This window comes from Papilio machaon, chromosome 29, assembly GCF_912999745.1.
Source record: "Papilio machaon chromosome 29, ilPapMach1.1, whole genome shotgun sequence".
Taxonomy (NCBI): domain Eukaryota; kingdom Metazoa; phylum Arthropoda; class Insecta; order Lepidoptera; family Papilionidae; genus Papilio; species Papilio machaon.
The window spans coordinates 3,223,642-3,231,967 of NC_060014.1; positions in this window are offsets into that span (position 1 = coordinate 3,223,642).

Below are 8,326 nucleotides of genomic sequence, written 5' to 3' on the forward strand. Positions count from 1 at the left end.
CAGAAGTTTTAAGCCAATTTATAAAGGTTTTGCAAAACACTGGCTTTTTAAATAATCTATTGATTTCCCAAATAAAAATAAAAATAAAAACTTTTTTGATAATATTAAGAAATACGAGTAGATATCTCACTAATTGATTGATGTTTGTTTGAAGGTATCTCCAGAACGGCTCAACGGATCTCGATGCATAGCACATAGTTTAGAAGAACACATAGTCTACTTAATATTTCTTTTCAAATTCCGCGCGGACAAAGTCGCGGGTGACAGCTAGCATCCTATAAATCTGATGTTTCTTTGTTGATTTTATCGTATTTAAACCGCCTATAACTAATTTGTTTACCCTATTTTTTTTTGTTTATTTTTTTTCCCACAGCAAACAAGTCTGGAACGTTATTAATTGAAGATAGCATCTGACGTTAAAAGCAATTATTTGCAACTAACGGAAACTCTCTTCTGCCATTAATCTTGAGCTCGATGTTTTTTAAAGTGTGTTCACATTGCACAATAAAATGCGCACACAAGATCGCTATATGAGATTATATGTCAATCGATAGAAGAACGTGATAAAAGCTTGTTTTAAATCAAAGAATCAATTTATTTATAATACAAAAACTATGCGTAAGTTTGTATGGATGTTTGTTATCACGTAAATCAGGAACGGCTCAACTAATTTGGATGAAATTTGGAACAGACATAGATTACGCATTGGAATAACATGTAGACATAGTTCTCTAAATTCCACGTTGACGAAGTCACGGGCGATAGCTAGTTTCTTATAAAAAAACGCACATGTTTTTCTCCTTTCACCGATAAAAGTTTCAGTTTATAGCAAAAACTTTTGGGATTAAACGAAATGTGAACGTGGCGTCATTTGGCACAGCTGTGTTAAACCGTAAACGGTTAAACGCGTGTTAACGCAGGTTTTCACTACAGAAGTATTATTAAAAATACTAGCTGTCACGCACGACTCTGTCCGCGCGGAATTAAATAAAATTTAACAAGTAGCGTATGTGTTCTTTCAGACTATTTTCTACGTCTGTGCAAAATTCAATCGAGATCCGTTGAACCATTCTAGAGATATCTTCAAACAAACATCCATCCAACTAAACATTCGCATTTTGAATATTAAGTAAGAGTGTGAACTCTCTTCTACTCTTTCGTAAAAAGGAGATACTAAAAAAGTGAGAAAATACTTTTTCGTACGAGTATTTAGGTAATGGAAGCCGATGGTTATAAAGTACTTGTTTCATGTCAACGCGTTTCATGACAGCGTAACTTACCTTATCAATATTGCTTCAAAGTTCTTGGCCTTACCACACTTGTACAGCGTAGACAAAGGCGCCAACCTTAGAGACATGTACAGACAAAATGATAACAAATGCCTACGTGACCATCCCTTGAAACTTTGGGAAACCACAGCCAAAAGAAACTAAATGAAGCATTTTTTGATAAATTTATAGTTGTGGCATGGATACATCAGCTATCTTGTGCAATTTGTTTAATTCGTTGCTGATAAAGTCGCGGTCGGTTTTTAAATATATTTTAAAGATTTTACGACATTATTGAAATTATTCGTTACTATTGACTGGAAAAATATAAGTACAAAAAAACATGTTTTCTTTCTTAAAGAACTGAAATAACAATGTTTTTGTACATACAGGTGTTAAGTTAAGTGTGTAAGTTAAACTCAATACCTTCTTTCGAGTAACTTGGAAGCAAGTTACAAATTACTAAGTAAGGCGAGTAAAAGTAAGCGATAAATTTAGGTACATCCCTAACTTTGTTTACATCACGTTTATGGGTTCAGTGGCTGAGTACAGTATCCTTTTAAAACATCGAATTTTAATAAATTGTTGAACTCTTAAAAAAAAAACGATTTGATTATTAAAAATCGTGAAAACTCAATTCTGAGAAAGAATATGTATGACACTCGTCAAACATCGTCTCCGTTGATTAAAGGTAGGCAACGCATCTGCATTTGCGGATGTCTATGGGCAACGGTCGCCTCGCTATTTCGGCGAATTCAGGTGGCCGTTTGCTCGTTTGCTACCTTTTGATATAAAAAAACTATCACTTAGTTAACAGGAGTTTACAATAGATATGATATACATCATCATAAGTTCACTATACATCCCAACTGGGGCACGGAGCCTACCCTAAGTTTGGTGTGACATACATACAAACCCACGTATATATTCTCGTAAAACATTACTCACTTGTTAGTCGGGTAAAAATACATTTTTCAGTTTTAACAGTCATGTTTTAAAAAAATTACATGTTTTAATAAACTAGGAATAGCCCGCCACTTCATCAGCGCGGAATTAAACAAAACTTAATTGTGTTCTTCCAGACTATCATCTAAATCTATGCCAAATTTCATCGAGATCCATTGAGCCGTTCCTGAGATACCTTCAAACATACATACATCTAAACATTCGCTTTCATAATATTAGTCAAATGCAATTCAATTGTTTTTTGCGTCTTCTGTCTCTACATTAGAATTCCTACCAAAAACTACCAATCCATTCCGATAAAAGATGATCATTTAAACTAAAAATTACATTATAAAGAATAGCGCCATCTATATTTACTTAAATGAAATAACGTAACGTAATTTTCATATTGACTTTTGTTTTTCTTTTTACAAGCGTCGGCGTATAGTGATACCTCATTGTACCGTGTCCTCGCATACTTTGTGCCCGCGGGGAGCGTGTAGCGAGGGCAGGGGAGAGGACGGGAAGAAGGACGGAACGTATTTAATAATGAACAAACAAACAGATTGTCACAGCGTCGCGCGTGACGATAGTACAGTCGGCAGAAAAAGTCTATATGTTAAAAATAAATATATTAAATGGTTTTCATTTTCAATAATTCGTACTTGACATTCTCTTTAGAAGGGTAAATACTAAAACTCTGTTTTAAATATCACCAGATATTTTTATATATCATAAGGAGGTAAAGGAGCGAGTAGCAATTCGCCGAAATAGCGAATCGACCACTGCACATAGACATCCGCAATTGAAGATGCGTTGCCTACCTTTAATCGACGGAGGAGCGCACAAAGAATATGTCCCCTTCCTATGCATTCTTTCCTCCGTCAAATCCTCCTCTACTTTCCTTCCTTTCTTTGTAAGAACAGGGTGGAAAGGTAAAGAAGACTAAAAATAGGACTTCGGCATGCACAATATAGTTTGAGATATTATTTTAGGTGGTAAAAGTTACATAGAAATAGAATGCCTATGAGCTAACTAAAGCGAATAAAAATCTGTTTAGAATAATTTAAACTTTTCACTAGATTATTTTTTATGTTTATATTAAATACCCAAATTAAATTCATTTCTTATTCTACCCTGAAGTAAATTAAAACTTATTAATATATGTAGGGTAACATAACGTTATACATATTTTTATATGCAATATTTTTCTCCGACCTTCCATCGTTCTACGACTTATTTTTTTTTAATTTCATATAGCTTTTCATCCTGTTTAGGACATGTTAATGTATTTTATATTTATATTGCTTGTTAAGTCCCTTTTATTGGCATAATAACTTGGTTTTTCGTGTTTACAAAAATGTTTTTTTTTTGCTGACGTTATCTTTGAAGCAGGAAGGTTGTATTGTTCCCATTATTTATGAGTATTCCGGGCCCAGGCCGATGATATTTGTTTGCCTTTGGCATGGACCTCAGCGGTACGCGTGGTATCTTATAGCGAAGCTTCTCCGTACTTATTCTACGAGTATATATGCTCTACGAAAAAATCGTAACACTATTCCTTTGCTTTACGGAATATTCGTAGCACTACTACAACACTCTACGAGAAAAACGTAGCACTATTGCAATGCTCTACGAAAAGTTCATAGCGTTATTATTACGCTTTACAAGAAAATCACTTTAAACGCTAAATAAAAAAAAAATTGCTGTCTTACCTAAAACTAATGTATTTTTTAATCATGACGTTTTTGTCTTGTTCCATGTAAAATAATCTTACTTATCATTAAAGTAAAAAAGTTAAAAGCCTATTTAATAATGCACGATTCAAACAGAATTATATACGCAATATTAAAAACGTAAAAAAAAAACAAAGTACCCTCTGAATGTTTTTTTGGAATAAAAACGAGCTCGTGTTTTCAAAGCGAAAAAAAGTCCATTAAGCTACGAGCTAATTAAATTATTAAAACAAACGCTACAATGAAAATTGAATACCTTATTGTATATTCAATATAATATACAAATTATATCTTATAATTCCAATAAACTAGTAACTTTGCAAGGGTGAAACTTTATTTTGGGGTCATAATTCCAGCATGAGCGTCGGTGGTTCAAGGATTAAGCACTTGACTTATAATCTGCAGGTCCTGGGTTCGAATCCTGCTATGTACCAACGTATTTTTCAATTTTCATATGTACATTTATTCGACCCGCACATATCAGCAAAGAAATTCGTAGACCAACCCGCACTGGGCTAGTGGTTGACTATGGCCTAACCATTCCTGATTTAAGGTAGGCTCCAAGGCACCTCAGTGGGGACATATGCTGATGAAACCCAGCATTAGCACTCTGATGATGTAAGAAACTTTTAATTTAGGTCCAGTAGTTTTTGAGTTTTATCGTCACAAAAGTAAAAATATCAAATCATTTCTCTTTCATTATTAGTGTAGTTTAATGCAAAAATTAATAAACCAATTCGAGAAACCACATTAACCTTATTTCTATTATTTCTCGCATTTATAAAGTATATATTATACCAAATAACAAAAGATATATCGCAAGATTCATTCAATGTTAGAAATAATAATATATAAATTCGTAGCGACGACGTAGTACCGTAGCACATTGCTACGTTATTTCGTAGCAAACCGTAGCTCTAGGCGAATGTCACAACCACAAAGTCATCAGAAATGAAATTAAAAATATGATATTTATTCATAATATGTAAGTTTTCTATTATGTGTATGAGACAGTTTATTATATTGTTCATATTTGAACGAAACTTCAAAAGTAATATATTACTATTTTCATCAACAATTTTTTTTATTTATACATTTATTTCATGTAACATTAGGTAACACATATTGGAAAAAATATTACATTAGTTTTGGAAAAATATTACACACACATAATTATACGCAAATTAATGCGAATGTTGATATGTACATATGGATGAATGTTTGTTAGAAGGTATCTGCGGAACTGTTCTTTAACTTAACATAATCTATTAGTACTGAAATATGTACTTAAATTCATCAACACATCATTGGAACAAGCATGCTGGCTAAAGTTACGCCGTGGCCTATTCATTTGGGAAATCAAGGTGTGTTTACAGACCTCACGCACACACATGCGATCTTACACACATATAAGCCCTTTGGTGTATGGTACAAGTTATAAGAGACTTCAATTAAAAAAAAAACTATTTATAAATGTTATTTGAACCATATTTAGTTTTGTTATGTTATTTGATTTTGTAAAAAAAATTGCATAACTTAAAAAAATCATAAAAATACTTTAAACGAAGAAAACTCACAGATGCAACAAGTAATGTTTAATTTAAAAACGATAAACCCAACAGCCTGTACAGTCAAGGAATCAAATTCAATTACCACTTGTAACGGAATATCGTAGTAAAACTGTTTTGATAACAGTTTTAAATTTGGCACATTCCTACGAAATGGGTAGGAAGTAAATGTCCTTGGCTGTACATTTTAAGATACTCAAACAATACGCATCTGTGGTAAGAAAGAAAGAAAGAAAAAATATTTATTGCCACTCAAAAAATACAATCAAAAAAGAAAAAAAACACACACACATACAAGGCACAAAGTGTGTGCAAAAGGGAGCCAGCACAGCGAAGCAAGGACAGACTTAATTGCCCTGCACTGGTTTACAGCTGGCACCTTTATTATAAAAAATAAAGAAAAAAACAAAAAGATAGAATTAGATTAACATCATTTTAACGCATTATTTACATTTCCTTCCTTTTTCAGTTGGATTAGAAACTAATTCTTAAAAACTATAAAAGTTATAGCCAAGCTAAAGATTCGTAACTTAAGTACATCGTACTTTATAAAGCGACAAATAAAATCGAGCCTCGCCGTACTTAAATAAATGGCACAATCCAAACTAATTGCCTCAATCGAAAATAATTGCCGGCAATTGGAACGGAATCAAAATACGGAATTTAATTAAAATTCGCCAAAAGCAGACGCCGATGTTTTCGTTATTTAGTTGTTAGTGATGAAATTTTCTTTATATTTAATCGTCCAATATAGAAATAGCTAATTATCGAGTAAATATATTTTTGATACTTTTGTTATGTAATTTTAATATCTAGCCTAACTGTTAATTTAAACTTGATTGATGTAATCCCGGTCGATATCGGCCAAGGCGACTGTCTTCAAATCCGGTTTTGACGTTGGCGTGCTCGCATGTGGCTTTTGTAGCGAAATAATAATAATAATAATATTAATTTTAACTACTATCCATTTGGTCCATCCGTAAAAGCTGGAGGACTAACTTTAGTCCTCTTTGCCTTCAAACCCCTTTCTTATCAAGAAAGGATGGCAAGGGGAAAGAAGGGAAAGAGTAGGCGATGCATAGGAATGGGAAATATTCTCATTTTGTGCGTCCCTTCCTCCGTCGATTAAAGGTAGGCAACGCATCTGTACTTGCGGAAGTCTCTGAGCAGTGACCGTTTCGCTATTTCGGCGAATTCAGGTGGCCTCTCGGTCGTTTGCCATTTATGATATATAGAAAAAACCGCATGACCACTCATACTTCATTCAGTAAAACTTTTCTAAGACTACAAAAGCTGACAGTTGCGGAAGAAAACATAAAACCCAACAAATTTATCAGACATAAATGACGTTAAACTACATTAACTCACTGGCGACCTATTGTCAATGTCAAAAAAACGTCATAAGATCTTAGTGGTACTGTAGCTGTCGATCTTATTTTGTCTTATATTTTCTGATACAACTAACAACGATACTAGTCCTAGTTAAATGAAGATATCTGACCCGATGAGAGAGGGGTTGTTATCTCAGTTAATTCTGTGAGAAAATTTATAAAAATTACATGGTAACTACATAAAAAATGGTATAAAAGAAAAAGAATTACAAACATAATACGAAAAAGACTTTATGACATTGACAGAAGGGTACTAGCTACCATGATTTAATTACACTTATACCCACCGGGTGAGATCCTTGTCGGTCTATAGTTCGTTATTGTTTCTATCCGCTGTCGCTTATGAATTGATCTTAGCACACGCACACATTGACACGGGTAGCACGACCGCGTGCAATATTCAAGACTTACTTAGCTATTACTGAGCAACTCACCGCTCTGAACTCGCATAACGAACCTGGAACTTACTGAAACCTTAAAACAAAAAGGTACCAAATGACAAGAAACACAGTCAAAAAATCTACCTGACTGCACCCCTGACACTAAATGGAAGAATACGAATCGAATGACACCAGATCACAATGGAATTGACATACATCCAAACTCACATATTAGCAAAAAACATCATCCAGTCTGTCAGGTAAAAAGCGATTAGAAAGTCTTCAAAAACACGCACATTTCATCAGGTAAGGTCTTATACCTATATGTTTTGATAATGTACTTCTTCTATGTAAAATTTTACGCACGAAGCGGGCAGCTGTGCTAATTGTAAGATTAAATATTCAGCTTCCGGCACAGAAGGTCGCTATCAACCTAATTAATAGTGGATCGAGGCCAAACTCCACTGCGCACCTTAACCGGAGTTTAACTTGAACTTTACTAGAGTTTAAATAAAATTTTTAAAGTAGATCATTTTTAAAACTTTAGTTCTCTACAAAAAAATGAGTGATTCGTAAAAAAAACAAAACTGTTTCTATTAGTATACCATAAGTAAATATAAAATTATTTAATTTAATTTAATATTATTCTTGGAATGTTTTTAAATAAAGCATACTGTTAAATATTCAACCAAAAATAACACGTTATTTTTCCAATATTTGTTTTTCATTAACCAGTTTCAATCCTTTGTTTTTCAACGATCTGCTTTTCTTTATTAATAACCACCAAATAAAACCTTAGGAAAACAATAGATTGCAAAATGTTATGAACCCCTGCTTAACAAGGAAAATGTTTTTAATTTCTGGTTATATTGTCAGGAAGGTATAAAGGATATTGTTCTAATAATTGAATATCTTACGTACTGACAGTGCGTCCTCCATACATCTCTATCAGCTCTCACATCTTAATTCACTGCCTTCTCATAAATATCCTCTTTCATACACTACATTCATTTTTTCTTCGGTGGCCAACTACATTTC